Genomic DNA, 16,891 nt, shown 5'->3' on the forward strand with positions numbered 1-16,891 from the left:
GCAAGAATGGTAAAAAATGCATTTAGAAAACATAAATTGGGGGACAACACAAAGTCTTCTCATATAGCCTTGATCCCCAAGGAAGCCAACCCCAAATCCTTTGATAGATTCCGGCCCATCTCGCTTTGCAACGTCTCTTATAAAATCATCACAAAAATAATAGCAAACAGGATAAAGAATCTACTACCACTCATAATCTCAGAGAACCAGGGAGGTTTTGTCCCAAAGAGGCAGATCATAGATAATGTTATTCTAGTCCAGGAAGCAATACACAGCAGTTACAACAGAGGAGAGCGTGGGATGATCATCAAACTGGACATGGCCAACGCTTTCGATCGAGTAGATCACTCCTTCCTTTGTTCGGTCTTAAAGAACTTCGGCTTCTCTCCCAATTTTATCAGCTTGATTAGAGCTTGTATCTTTGATTCCTGGACCGCCCCGTTGATCAATGGCAGGCCCAGCACCTCTTTCAGAAGTTCCAGAGGCCTGAGGCAAGGCTGCCCCCTCTCCCCCTTCCTTTTCATTATCATGGCGGAGTCACTCAGCATCCACCTAGAAAATCTGCGCAGCAAGAGAGAAATTACAGGCATCCGCATTGAGAGAGGGATCAAGGAAATAAACCACTCATTGTTTGCAGATGACACTCTACTAATTGGGGGTGCCTCCAGTCTAATGGCTAGAAGGTTCAAAAAGGTCCTGGATGCTTTCCTCCAAGCCTCAGGAGGTAAACTGAATAACAGAAAGTGCAAGCTCTACACCTGGAATGTGCCCCATCAGATTCAGCAAAGAATCTCCCAAATCCTGGAGATCCCTCTTCAAAAAAATTGGAGTTCTTTCCCTTATCTGGGCCTGCCCCTGGCAAAGGAACACATTAAAGCAGAAGTATGGACAAACCACATGGAAAAAATGAGAGGTCATCTTCAAAACTGGGGAGCCTCTTGGCTCAACCTAGCAGGCAGAACTATCCTCATAAAGGCTGTCCTCTCTGGACTTCCAATCTATCAATATGCAATCATTATGGCCCCTGCTAGTATCCACAAACATATGGAGCTCATAATGAGAAGTTTCCTCTGGCAAGGAGGTAAACAAGACACCAAAAAATTCAGTCTAGTTAGCTGGGATCAAGTAACCCTTCCTTATGAAAAAGGAGGCCTATCTATAAAAATCCCAAGCCTCTCCAACCAGGCGCTGGGGCTCAAGCTGATCTGGAGGATTCTCATAGGAACTGGCTCGTGGTGGGTGGAAGCAATCAAAAGGAAGTATCTTAGAGGACTAAATTCCAACATCCTCAATGACCCAATAGCAGACAGGCCTTGCACACCGATGTGGCGTCTAGTGAAGAAAGTTCTGCCACACTTCAAGGAAAATGTCTCCAAGCTCCCAGGTAATGGTCAAAGTATTAATATATGGACTGACAGAATATTGAACTCCAACCCAAGAACCTTTTTTCAAGAGCTCAGACCTTTGCAAAATTGGATGGAGGAGAGACACATAATCACCTTGCATGACATATCCTTATGGAACCAAAATAGATGGCAGGCTTGGAAAGAACTGAACCTACCTCCGGAATTAAAAGCTCTGTGGCACAATCTGAAGCTCTCATTATCTGGATTAGCTCCAACAAGCAAGGACAAAGAGGATAGATATATCTGGGATACGGGGGGAGGATCCTTCACGGTTAAGGAAGGATATAAATCTCTCCAAAACCCAACCCCCACTGCCAATTGGAACCTTTTCCCAGCTGCCTGGAAGACCGAATGTCTTCCAAAGGTAAAGCACTTCAATTGGACTCTACTAAAAGGAAGAATCCTTACAGCGGAGAACCTGAGAAAGAGAGGGATACAAGGACCTTCGATCTGCAGCTTCTGTGGGGAAGAGGAAGAGTCAATTAAGCACTCCTTCCTTCTCTGCTCGTTTGCTCAAAGTTGCTGGAACAGGATAACAAGACCCCTGAACATTAGAGAACTCCCTGATCAGATGCATAACCTCCAGAAGAATTGGAAAAGAGCCTATCCATACTCTAAGAAGGGCAAGAATAATATCATTAGACTCTGGAAATGCATCCCCGCTACTTTATGTTGGAACCTCTGGCTCGCAAGGAATAACCATGTTTTCAAAAACAAAAGGCCTAACATGGACAGGGTAATAGCCAAAACTATAGCAAATATCTCGGAGGTGGTAAGTGCAAATTTCATAGTACTCCCAGACCAGGAGAGTTGGGCACAAGAGGAAAGGGATTGGTACAGTAATTTCAATGTGAACCACGCTCTGAACCCTCCTACACAGATTAAAGCCAATCAGAATCAGGCCAATTGGAAACTCAGGGGAACTAAAGACGAAGTAAGGCAATGGATAAGCAAGCAAGACCGCCCACTTCTGTTCTTTGATGGAGCATCGAAGAACAACCCCGGAGCAGCGGGAGCAGGAGGAGTAATTAAAGATCAAGAAGGAAAACACATCTGCAGCTATGAATGGGGATTGGGAAAGACTTCGAACAACGCAGCTGAAGCTTACAGTCTCCTCCTCGGCACCACAATTCTATCCAACCTGGGACTAATGAATCCAATTATAATTGGGGACTCGGCTATCATAATCTCAGCAATGATCAATGACAAAGATTTTAACAGAGAAGGCCTCAACAACATAAGAAAGAGGATCACAGAGAACACACGAAATTTGGGGGATGTCACCTTCAGGCATGTGCTGAGGGAGCATAACGATGAAGCTGACTCCCTTGCCAACAGGGCGGTAAACCGACAGCAGGGACAAGTATGTGAAAATGAGAAAATCTATGACAAAGATATCCCATAACCAGTCAAGTAGTCATTCAGTCCATCAGCACAGTCCCTCTGAATATTGTCAAACCAGTTATCATTCTATCTGCCAATCCTTGGACGCTCATCCCATTCCTCACACACTTCCGCCCTCCCCCTCTCTTCTCGAATATAGCCACACCCGTGATCTCCCCCCTGGCCCGGTAGGCATACGTCTCATCAGGCTTCTCGGACGGAGATCTTCGTATCCGCAGCAAGATATGCAGACAGAGTCCACAGGCTCCATTATCCCGCTCCATCATTCAGTTTGGCTCCCCCCCTTCCTTTATATACCTGCTCCTCCGAGCTTTCTTCTCATTCAAACATCGCAGCCCCTGTCTCAGCTAAAAAGATTTCGAAGCTTGGAAGGTAGCGAAGCTCAGAAGTTCAGAAGTTCGAGTTCAGAAGTCCGAGTTCCTCAGTGCGCGTTCAGAAGTCCGAGTTCCCTTCGTTTCCTCAGGCCAAAGCAAGCCACCACTCAGAGTTTCGTAGCACAGTATCCCTCCTCGGCCATCCTCAGGTATAGCACAAGACATTTCTTAAAACTTTGTTTACTAATCTGCTTCTTTCAAGCTATGGCAGAAAATAGACAACAACAAGTAGCACAGGAGGGCGCAGCGCAGCAAGGAAATCCCTTGGATAGAGTGTTAAGGAATGACACTTGCACTCTGTGTAAACAGCATGTGTTCATGATAGCCCGTTTTGTCAAACACCACAAAGAGCTGAGGAGTGATTTTCAGGCAGACAGTCGTTCCAAAAGAAAGAAGCTGGTTAAGCAGAGAAAGGAAATTGAGGGACTCAAGGAGAAGTGTCAGCATCTGGAGGAGGCTATCAACCACATCAAGCAACTTACGGACAGCATGCAGGCGGAGGCATCCACCAAGGCAAGCCAAAAAAGATGAACAAAGAGATGATCAGAGGGATGAAACAGTAAACCAATTCTGGTGTTAGTCATATGAATAGTAAAGTAAAGCTCATAGATGGTTTGTTTGTAAGGCAGTATAGTAGGTATCTTTTCCAGCACTTTCTTTTCAAGTTAATCTCACAGAAGTCACGGGCTGCGCCCCGATTTTGGACTTCACTTGTGACTGTTCTTCTTGAATCTTATGTAATAGCTCTAGCTTACACAGTTTTTTAATATATGAGTAATCGATCTTGTGAAAAAAAAAAAATAGTAACAATATGGGCACTACATGGGTACATCAATATAAATAAGGGGTATAACTGCAATAGTAATGGGGTAATCACTAGTATTATAGGGACCCAACATGCCCCTCTCCTTCAAAAAAGTGTTGTCCTCAACGCTTGAGTAGTTCAGGATACTTCTGCATAAAATTCTCGTCCTCCCATGTGGAATCTTCAGCGGATAAGTTCTTCCACTTGATAAGGTACTCTGAAATTGATCGATTTCGTAGCTGTCGAGTTCTTGTTTCTATAACTGCTTCCGGTTCCAATATAATTTTTCCTTCTTCGTCAAGTTCTGGCAATATTGTTTGAACCGGGAGCTTGTCGCCTATAACCTTCTTTAAGCATGAAACATGGAAAACTGGGTGCAATCGAGAAGCTGCAGGAAGCTCCAATTTGTATGCCATAGTACCAATCTTTTGCAACACCTTGTACGGACCATAATACTTTGGTGATAATTTATTATCCTTATTAGCTTGCTTGAGGGACATTTGCTTATATGGTTGTAGCCGTAGGAATACCCAATCACCTACATCAAAACTTCTTTCACTGCGATGCTGATCTGCCTGTTGTTTCATTCTATTCTGTGCCAACACAAGGTTATCCTTTAAGAGTTGGAGGACTTGTTGTTGATGTTCGATGTGATGTTCCACTGCCTGAACCTTAGAATTTTCTCTTAAATATGATGTGATGGATGGTGGTTGATACCCATAAAGTGCCATAAATGGGGTCATTTTTGTTGCTGTATGAAAGGAAGTGTTATACCACCATTCAGCCAGAGGCAACCATTTGACCCATTGTGTCTGTTTATCAGATACAAAGCAACGAAGGTATCCTTCCAAACATTTGTTTACTATCTCAGTTTGCCCATCAGATTGAGGATGATAAGATGAGCTATGAGCTAACTGAGTACCAAGACAAGAAAATAATTCTGTCCAAAAATTTCCAGTGAAAATGGGATCTCTGTCACTTACAATAATCTTTGGGTTTCCATGTAGCTTTTGAATTGTTTCCATAAATGCAGTAGAAACTGTACTGGCTTTAAATGGATGTGATAATGCACAAAAGTGTGCATACTTGGTAAGTCTGTCAACTACCACCATGATGACACTCTTTCCCTCAGACTTGGGTAAACCTGTGATAAAATCCATTGATACCTCCTCCCAACGTTGGCTTGGAATGGGTAAAGGTTGTAATAGACCCGGTGTCTTAATTGTTTCCACTTTATTTTGCTGGCAAACCAAACATTCTGCCACAAACTTATGAATATCTGATTTAAGGCCATCCCAAAAAAATTCCTTCTTCACCCTGTGGTAAGTTTTTAAAAATCCTGAGTGCCCTCCTAAGGGAGAAGTGTGTAATTCCATAAGAATCTTTTGTTTTAGCTGGGAATTCTTACAGAGGTATAAGCGATCTTTGTACCATAACGAATCATTTTTCCAGCTAAATGTATCAAACGTACTGGAATCTTGTTGTAGCTTTCGAATAAGTGCCCATACTTCTTCGTCATGCTTTCCATTCCAATGGGAGGTGCTGATGTTGTACTAGGAGTCCAATGGCTACAATCCTTGGGTACAATAGCTTTTAATTTTCAAGAACTTTTCATGAAATTTTCTGTGGAAGGAAAGGAAGTTGAATTAAGGGGTATTGCAGGGAAACCAGGAAAGATAATCAGCTCTGATACCAAATGTTATGAAACCAGCTCACAAAAAGATAGAAAAGAGAGATCCACGACTTAGAATTCAGCCTCTTCGAGGGGGCAACCTCCTTTACATTACATAAATGAACAATTCTTGGATGATACAAATGAAAATACCTCCTTTCTATATATAGGAGTCTAAGTGGTCCCAATACAATCAAAGCCTACATAACAATAATATTGTAGGGCACAACAATAACAATAGTGGGCTTCTATGTGGCACAATAGTAACAATATGGGCACTACATGGGTACATCAATATAAATAAGGGGTATAACTGCAATAGTAATGGGGTAATCACTAGTATTATAGGGACCCAACAAAAACACAACTACAAAGGAGAATATCACTTCACCAATATTCTAACACAAGAATCGTGTAAGAGCTTTTGTATTACTAGAATGTGTCCATTGGAACTTTTTGGAACAACTTTACATCAATAGTCTTTTTATTTTACATAAAAATCAATACCTTCTACTTCGAATTATGAATTACTTATAGATGTTGGGTTGTGTTATATTCTTTCCACGATTAGCTCCCCTAGTTAACCGGGGGGTTAGAGGGGGGGCAGAGCCCCCCCCTTCGTTGTGCTAATTGCGCAGTGGGGGGGTCACAAGGGGTTTGAGGGGGACGGGTAGCCCCCCTCTACAGGGTCCAGGGCAGCGCCTCGGGGAATTTTTTTTGGACCCTATATTAGGTGGGGTGAACCTACCTTGATTTTTTGCATGGTTTTCACACATGGTTTTGGGAGCAATGGTTTTCGGTCCATGGTATTGGATGCTTCGGCTTGTATACATATGTATTGTAACATTGAAAGGAACATAATGAAAAACCAAGCTGGTAGTCACAATTTTGGGATCCAGGGGAAAATCTCTATGTATATGTGTTTTATGTGTTATGCTCTAGCCTTTATTTATTTTCTATTTTAGAATTCGTATTCAGATAATTTCTATTTGGGTTTAAAACCTACATTTGGTATTAGAGCTATTATGGCTTCAAGGGGATGCCTTTGTTGCTGAGGGGTTTCGCTCGGGCCTATGGTAGCCCCTGTTCAGTGGGAGATTTGCGGGATCTATTCTAGTGGTGAAAGAAGATGGCGAGCAGTGGAAAGATAGAGATCGAGAAATTTAATGGTCAGAGTTTTGAGTTATGGAAACTCAAGATGGAAGATCTGTTGGTGGATAAAGATCAGTGGATTGTGGTAGATCTAGGTACTAAACCAACGAGAGTGTCCAATGAAGAATGGAAGAAGTTGGATCAAAAGGCAAAGAGCACAACACAATTGTGTGTCTCAGATTCAGTATTGCTGAATGTATCACGGGAAGCTACGGCGAAGGCTTTGTGGGACAAGTTAGGGACTTTGTACCAATCTAAGTCTCTGGTGAATAAACTGTTCCTATGGAAAAAGTTGTATAACCTGAGGATGAAATATGGAGACTTGATGACAGAGCATCTGAATGCATTTAATACTGTGGTAAGTCAGTTATTGTCTATTGATATTAAAATTTCAGATGAAGATAAGAGCATTAGTTTGTTGTGTTCTCTACCAGATTCTTGGGATAATTTGGTTATTGCAATAGCTAGCAATGCAACTGTGTTGCAGTTTGATGAAATAGTCTCATCCTTGCTGATGGAGAAGATGAGATGGAAAAATATGGAGAGCTATAATGGTGATGCCTTGTCTGTACGAGGACGGTCCAAAAATAGAAGCAAAAATAAGTCATCGAGTGGGAGATCTAAATCTAGAGGGAGATATAAATCTCCATGAAAACCTGTAAAGGTGGTGTGCTAGAAATGCAGAAAAGAAGGTGTTATGAAACCAGCTCAAGAAAAGATAGAAAAGATAGATCAATGCCTTAGAATTCAGCCTCTTCGAGGGGGAAACCTCCTTTACATTACATAAATGAACAATTCTTGGATGATTCAAATGACAAAACCTCCTTTATATATATAGGAGTCTAAGGAGTCACAATATAATCCAGCCGACCTAACAATAATAATATAAAGCCACAAAAATAACAATAGAGGGATTCTATGGGGCAAAGTAATAACAATATGGGGGTAATACGGGCACAAAAATATTAATAAGGGGTATAACTACAATAGTAATGGGGTAATCACTAGTATTATAGGGACCCAACATGCCCCTCGCCTTCAAAAAAGTGTTGTCCTCAACACTTGAGTAGTTCTGGATACTTCTGCATAAAATTCTCATCCTCCCATGTGGAATCTTCAACGGATAAGTTCTTCCACTTGATAAGATACTCTGAAATTGATTGATTTCGTAGCTGTCGAGTTCTTGTTTCTATGACTTCTTCTGGTTCCAATATAAATTTTCCTTCCTCGTCAAGTTCTGGCAATATTGTTTGAACTTGGAGCTTGTCCCCTATAACCTTTTTAAACATGAAACATGGAAAACTGGGTGCAATTGAGAAGCTGCAGGAAGCTCCAATTTGTATGCCATAGTACCAATCTTTTGCAACACCTTGTACGGACCATAATACTTTGGTGATAATTTATTATCCTTCTTAGCTTGCTTGAGGGACATTTGCTTATATGGTTGTAGTCGTAGGAATACCCAATCACCTACATCAAAACTTCTTTCACTGCGATGTTGATCTGCCTGTTGTTTCATTCTATTCTGTGCCAACACGAGGTTATCCTTTAAGAGTTGTAGGACTTGTTGTTGATGTTCGATGTGATGTTCCACTGCCTGAACCTTAGAATTTTCTCTTAAATATGATGTGATGGATGGTGGTTGATACCCATAAAGTGCCATAAATGGGGTCATTTTTGTTGTTGTATGGAAGGAAGTGTTATACCACCATTTAGCCAGAGGCAACCATTTGACCCATTGTGTATGTTTATCAGATACAAAGCAACGAAGATATCCTTCCAAACATTTGTTTACTATCTCAGCTTGCCCATCAGATTGAGGATGGTAAGATGAGCTATGAGCTAACTGAGTACCAAGACAAGAAAATAATTGTCCAAAAATTTCCAGTGAAAATGGAATCTCAGTCACTTACAATAATCTTTGGGTTTCCATGTAGCTTTTGAATTGTTTCCATAAATGCAGTAGAAACTGTACTGGCTTTAAATGGATGTGATAATGCACAAAAGTGTGCATACTTGGTAAGTCTGTCAACTACCACCATGATGACACTCTTTCCCTCAGACTTGGGTAAACCTGTGATAAAATCCATTGAAACCTCCTCCCAACGTTGGCTTGGAATGGATAAAGGTTGTAATAGACCTGGTGTCTTAATTGTTTCAACTTTATTTTGTTGGCAAACCAAACATTCCGCCACAAACTTTTGAATATCTGATTTAAGGCCATCCCAAAAAAATTCCTTCTTAACCCTGTGGTAAGTTTTTAAAAATCCTGAGTGCCCTCCTAAGGGAGAAGTGTGCAATTCCATAAGAATCTTTTGTTTTAGCTGGGAATTCTTACAGAGGTATAAGCGATCTTTGTACCATAATGAATCATTTTTCCAGCTAAATGTATCAGACGTACTGGAATCTTGTTGTAGCTTTCGAATAAGTGCCCACACTTCTTCGTCATTCTTCCATTCCTCCCTTGCTTCGTTTATCCAATTTGGTTGGATAATAGAAATGGCGCACAACAATGATTCCACATCCTCATCCTTTCTTGAGAGTGCATCTGCCACCACATTTTGCTTCCCTTTTTTGTAGATGATTTCAAAGTCATAACCCAACATCTTTGTGACCCACTTTTGTTGCTCTTCAGAGGATAATATTTGTTCTAAAAAGTATTTAAGGCTATCATGATCCGTTTTTACCTTGAAGTGTCTTCCCATTAGGTAGGGTCGCCATTTCTTAAGTGCATGGAGTATTGCCAACATTTCCTTCTCATAAATAGCTTTGCTTAAAAACTTTCCCTTGATTGGACGACTTTCAAAAGCAATGGGTCTTTCATCTTGCATTGGAACAACACCAATTCCATTTCCTAAAGCATCACATTCCACAATAAAGGTTTTTGTGAAGTCCGGTGTAGCTAAGACCGGTGCTTGGCACATTTCCTATTTAAGATGTTCAAAGGCCTTTGTTGCTTCCGGAGTCCATGAAAATGCATCTTTCTTCAATAATGTTGTTAGAGGTGCTGCTATTCTCCCATAATTCTTAACAAACTTGCTATAATACCCTGTCAACCCAAGAAATCCTCGTAGATGCTTTATGGATGTGGGGATTTTCCATTCCTTAATGGCTTTAATTTTGCTAGGGTCTACCTTAACTCCTTCATGAGATACAATATGACCCAAATATTCCACCTCCTGGACTCCAAAGAAACATTTGGATCTTTTTGCATATAATTGTTTCTCCTCCAATAGTTGTAGCACCCTGTCAACATGTTCAACATGATCCTTCCAAGACTTGCTGTAGATTAGTATATCATCAAAAAATACTAACACAAATTTTCTAAGGAATGGTTTGAAAATTGAATTCATCAAACCTTGAATTGTTGAAGGTGCATTGGTAAGGCCAAAAGGCATGACCAAAAATTCATAATGACCCTCATGAGTTCTAAATGTTGTTTTCAGAATGTCTTCAATCTTCATTCTGATTTGATGATATCCCAAACGAAGATCCAACTTGGTGAAGTAAATTGATCCATGAAATTCATCCAGTAATTCATCAATGACAGGAATGGGGAACTTATCTTTAATAGTGAGCTTGTTGAGCTCCCTATAATTCGGACACATGCGCCATGATCGATCCTTCTTGTGCACCAATACTACTAGAGCAGAGAAAGAACTTTGACTCGGTTGAATTATACCAGCCTCTAACATTTCTGCAACCATATGTTCAATTTCACTTTTTTGGACATAAGGATGTCTGTACGGCCTGATGTTTGGAGGAACACTTCCTGGAATCAGATGAATAGCATGATCATGATCACGCATAGGTGGGAGACCTTTGGGAGTCTCAAATACCTTGGAATGATTGTCCAGGACTTTTTGGAGATCTGGAGAAATAGATGATTCCAATGTGGAAACATCTAGCGAACATAATTGTGCAATTACACCTCTTTGCTCCTTTTTTAGAAGCTTTGTCATACCACTAGAGCTGGTTATCTTTCCTGGTTTCCCTGCAATACCCCTTAATTCAACTTCCTTTCCTTCCGTAGAAAATTTGATGAAAAGTTCTTGAAAATTAAAAGCTATTGTACCCAAGGATTGTAGCCATTGGACTCCTAGTACAACATCAACACCTCCCATTGGAATGGAAAGCATTGAGCTAGTCAATACATATTCTCCCATGGATAGCTTGATATTATGGCACTTTCTAGAGAAATTTATTGTTCCTCCATTTGCAATCATCACTTGACACTCTGGTGCTGGATATAGGAAGAAATTCAATTCTTTTGCTACCCTACAATGAATAAAATTGTGGGTGCTTCCTGAATCAATCAACACTATTACCTTTTTCTTCTTCATTTGTCCTTCTATCTTGATGGTTTGAGGAGTGGTATTTCCCACCAGTGCATTACAAGATATGGTCGAATTTATTTTTTCTTCATCTAGGCTTTGTTCCTGGAGTATATCCTCTTCTTTTGACCTTTCTTGCTCCTTTTCTTCTTCCTCTTCACAACCTATGTAGAATAATTTCTTCTTAGCACACTTATGACCTTTAGTGTATTTGCTATCACAACTATAACAAAGCCCTTTTGCTCTTTTTTCTTCCAATTGTTGTGGTGTCAACCTTATAGGTTGTGGAAGACTAGGGGAACAACACTTCCGTCTTTATAGTTGTGAGTGGTATGCTTTCTGGTTTCCATAATTTTGCTTTCCATTTTTCTTGCTAACCTGAATGCCTTCTCTAATGAATCAGGTTCCCAAAGGCGAACATCATGTTGGATATTAGCCTTTAAAGACCCTATGAACACATCAATCCTATGCTCCTCTAGAATATCTTTTACCCTTATGTTCAATTTTTGGAACTCCTCAATGTGCTCCATTATTGAACCCTTTTGTTTGAGACTTATCAATTGGCTAAAAAAAGTGTTGCTTTTTGTATCCTCATAATGTGCTATCAATTCTTCCGTAAAAATTTCCCAAGTGATAAATTGTTTACGAAAGCAAAGCCATTGATACCATACAAACTGATTTGGTTCCAAAAATAAAGTTTCCATATGTACCTTTTGTGTGTTTTGCACATTATTGAGATCGAAGAACTGCTCCATCTGTAATATCCATGTGGCGGGATCCTTCCCATCAAAATTCCTCATATCGATTTTTGGAATATGGTGAGTCTTCGATCCAACATTAGAGTCTATGGAATCATGATTAACATTTCTTTTGTTCTCATCATGAGTTTCCTTTAGTACTCTTTCACCCTTATTGACCATTTCTTGTAGCAACTTATTCATATTTATCTTCAATTCTTCCATCTTATCATCCATGCCATCAATTTTAGCTTCTACACCTTTCTTTAATCCATACATCTTAGCTTCTACATCTTTCCTTAAACCATCCATCTTAGATTCTGTTGCTTTTTGTGCAAGTGACACTTGTTGCACTTATTCTTGTAATTTTGATATATCATATAGCATTTCTTCATCTTCTTCATGAGTCATGCTAGAGCTTCCAGGTTCCTTACTAGGTGTTTTCATTTTCTTTCCTTGGGGCATCAGTTACCGATAATAATTCTCTATTATGCCCTTTGAATTCCTTCAAAACAAATTTTCAAACCAAGCTTAATAAAAAATTTAAGAAAATCTACACACCTTTTTTCACTTTGTAGGAGCTCGATATTTCCTCTAATGTATCTTTGTACTTTCCGATCATCTAGTTTTGAATTTGTGACCTGCAATAGCCCTTTGTGTCCTCTTTCCAATGCCACAAGTCTGACCCAAATTTGTTTCTCGAAGGAAGAGTTATGCGAAATCTCCCACAGTGACTTGATTATAGGCTAGTTCATTAGAGCGAACTTGTACGACGTGCCACGAGTCACTTTTTCGACCTTTCGATCTAAAAAATGCATACAAAAAACTATAGTCCGTCCTCTTTCTGTACCTTCTTACAAAATTTCAATCTGATCCCCAGAGAGAAAGTTATGACGATTTTCCCCAGGTCACCTGTTTGGAATGTAATTCAGGAGTCTGCAAAAAGACCAACTTCCTCAGATCATATCTCCGCAAATATAGCGCGAAAAGCTCTAAAATTTGGACCCAAGGTTCAGCGCGATTTATTCTAAAATGGATTTTTTTGCAACTTTTGAAACATCACAGAAAAGAAAGTTATAGCGAAAATGCCATGATGACCTGTTTGGAGTAGTGAAACCCTAGAATCCAAAGCTCTGATACCAAATGTTATGAAACCAGCTCAAGAAAAGATAGAAAAGATAGATCAACGCCTTAGAATTCAGCCTCTTCAAGGGGGCAACCTCCTTTACATTACATAAATGAACAATTCTTGGATGATTCAAATGAAAAAACCTCCTTTCTATATATAGGAGTCTAAGGAGTCACAATATAATCTAGCCGACCTAACAATAATAATATAAAGCCACAAAAATAACAATAGAGGGATTCTATGGGGCACAATAATAACAATATGGGGGAAATAAGGGCACAACAATATTAATAAGGGGTATAACTACAATAGTAATAGGGTAATCACTAGTATTATATGGACCCAACATGAAGGGCACTACAAAAGGGACTATAAATATAAAGCTCCTGAAAAAGGAAATGGATCTGATGATGCTCCTTCTGTAGAGGTGAAAACCATCGTAGATGAAGGTCGGAATGTGTACTTGGCTTATTCAAGTACACATGTAGATCATGAAGCATGGTTGATTGATTCAGGTGCATCCTTTCACTTTACTCTCCATAGAGAGTGGTTCTGCGATTATGAGAAATATGATGGTGGTGATGTCTTCTTGGGGGATGATAGGAAGCCTAAAATCATTGGTCGCAGAAAAGTCAAGTTGAAGTTGCAAGGTGGAAGGGTTAGAACACTTCTGGGTGTTCTGCATATTCCCTCATTAGCCAAAGATTTGATTTCTGTAAGCAATCTGGATGATGCAGGTGTAAAAACAGTGTTCGAGAAAGATACCTGCAAGATGGTTTGGGGAGGATTGGTATTGATGCGGGGAGTTCGGATTGGAACTCTATACAAGCTACAAGGTAGCATTGTTTTTGATGGATGAAAAAGTTCTGTGGTTCCTAAAAGTGGAGCAAAAAATCTAGTGGTCTCTGGAGAAAATACCATGCTATGGCATCAAAGGCTTGGACATATTGGAGAAAAGGGCCTTAGAATACTTCATGGTAAAGGTATGGTAGAAGGTATGACTAATAGCTCTCTGGATTTTGATTTCTATGAAAATTGTGTATATGGGAAGCAGAATTAGGTGAGTTTCCCCTTTGGTGGGCGAAACAGATATTAGAGCTTGTGCACAGTGATGTGTTTGGACCTGTGAAGGTTCCATCACTGGGTAAGTTTGTGTACTATGTATCATTTATAGATGACTTTTCAAGTGATACATGGATATATTTCGTTAAGAATAAATATGAAATATTTGACAAGTTTAAAGAATTTAAGGCTCTGGTGGAAAACCAAACAGAGAAGAAGATAACGGTGTTGAGGACAGATAACGGTGGAGAGTTTTGCAGTAAGGAATTTGAAGAATTCTGTAATAAGTGTGTTATAGCATGGAAGAAGACTACTCCATATACACTTGAGAAAAATGGAGTTGCAGAAAGAATGAACAAGACGTTGATGGAAAGGGCAAGAAGCATGCTCAATGGTGTCGGGTTAGGACATGAATTCTGGGCAGAGGCGGTGGAGACTACATGTTACCTGGTCAATAGGTCACTTTCATCAACATTGAAGGATAAGACTACACAAGAGGTATGGATTGGTAAGAAACCCTCTCTTTCACATCTAAGGGTATTTGGATGTGATGCATATGTACATGCTCCAAAGGAGAAAAGAACAAAGTTAGATAGTAAATCTGAAAAGTGCATCTTTATTGGGTATAAGGATGGTTTAAAGGGTTATTAGATTTGGAACCCAGTAATAAGGAAGTCTGTGTACAACCGAGATGTGGTGTTCAGAGAGGTTAAAGATGTTATTAAACATGAAGTCCAATCAAAGGAACCTGAGAAGATAGAGTTTGAGCTAAAGGAGGAAGAATCAGACTCTACAGTAGAAGAGGAATTAGAAGATGAAGAGCCACAAATTCTGATTCTGAGAAGATCAGTTCGAGAAAGAAGGCAACCAGAAAGGTATAGTCCATCTACTTTCTGTTCAAATTTTTCTTTATCTATTACTAATGATGATCCCAGAACTGTGAAGGAAGCAACAGATTCAGAGGATGGAAAAATTTGGAAAGAGGCCATGGTTGATGAAATGACATCTTTGCACAAAAATGAGGCTTTGGATCTAGTGGAGTTGTCGGTTGGAAGGAAACCCATTGGCAACAAATGGGTGTTCAAGAAGAAGAGAAATGCAGAAGGAAAGGTGAAGAAATACAAAGCCTGGTTAGTAGCAAAAGGTTATTCCCAGGTGCCGGGAATTGATTTTGGTGATATTATTTCTCTTGTTGCCAAGGTAGCTTCTATTAGATTACTTTTATCTGCTGATGTTGCTTTTGATTTTGAGGTAGAACAGATGGATGTGAAGACAACATTTATTCACGGGGATCTGGAAGAGGAGATATACATGAAGCAACCTGAAGGCTTTGCTATGAAGGGTAAGAAAGAACTGGTATGCAAGTTAAATAAGTCTCTTTATGGGTTAAAACAGTCACCAAGGATGTGGTATAAAAAATTTGATACATTTATACGGGACTTGGCTTCACCATAAGAAAAGTAGGTCACTATGTGTATTTTAGATTAATTGGTGACCGTGTTATTTATCTGGTCTTGTATGTGGATGATATGTTACTGGTTGGAAATGACAAAGCAATTATCCAGGATTTGAAGACCCAATTGTCCTCCAAATTTGACATTAAAGATCTTGGTGCTGCAAACTATATTTTGGGCATGGAAATTAAAAGAGATTGGGCAAAGAGGAAGCTCTGGTTAAACCAGAGGAAGTATGTCAAGAAAATATTGCAGAGGTTTAATATGCAGGATAGTAAACCGATGAAGGTTCCTATTCCTATAGGTGTGAAGTTATCTGCCGAACAGTGTCCCAAGACACAAGAAGAGGAAGCGGACATGTCTCGTGTTCCATATGTGTTATGTGGAATTTTGCATCTACAGATAAATACAATTTCCCTAGGTGGGCAGCTACACCTAGAACAACAAATTTAAAGAGTTTAACCTTTTTCTATAGAAGACAAATAAGACAAGGGACCTACTTGTTATCTTTCGCTTTCCCTTTGTCTCCTTTGTATGGCTTCTGTCTCTCTTTCTCGAACTTAATCCACTCAACAAGTACCTGCAATCATAAACAGAGGACAAAAACCAATCAAAGCAAGAGATCTATCTACTATAAGCAAATGGAATCGAAAGCATTTACACATATAATCATCATACCTAAAGACAAGAATATGGGAAAAGGTGTAAACAACTTTATTAAGTAGAAGGAAGAGTTACAACCAAGAAGTCAAATCCCATGTCACTCATCCAGCTTGTGTTCGATCCTTCATCACATCAAAATCACAGCACTCTGTCAGCATAACAATACTTGCTTACAATCTCAAAACTCACACCAACATTATCTCCTTTAAAATTCTCAAAGTACAGCCCTTGATCACTTAGATGAGTGCTCAATTTATAGGAAAATGGAGGTGGTTTGGTCATAAATGAGGGTATTGAATGGTCTTCAAAACTTAGATTTACTTTCCATGGAGGAAGGGATGAGAGGATAGGAGGTTACTTAACTCATTTTCTATCCAATTTCGATCTCATAGGAGATGATAAGTGTGGGAATCTTCTAGAATGCTCTAGAAGATAAGAATATTCCCAGAACCCTATGAAGAATTCACTCAATCTCACCCAACGCAGGTCAAAGTGGGCCTAATTGACTGAAATGCACCCTTACATGGGACTACCTACACTAAAGCACATTTATGCCTAACCAAGCTTGCACTAGTCCCCCAAGGAGGCATTTTTGGAGGGCTTCAATCTAGGAAACCTTCAGGGAAGGAGGAATTCAAAGTGATGAATTTTATAGGGAATGTAGCAACTGGATTGGGGTTTGATGAGCCCTAATAGTAC

Source organism: Pinus tabuliformis, chromosome 6 (assembly GCF_031772625.1).
Source record: "Pinus tabuliformis cultivar Carrire ecotype Pingquan chromosome 6, CPIR1, whole genome shotgun sequence".
In the NCBI taxonomy this organism is placed as follows: Eukaryota; Viridiplantae; Streptophyta; class Pinopsida; order Pinales; family Pinaceae; genus Pinus; species Pinus tabuliformis.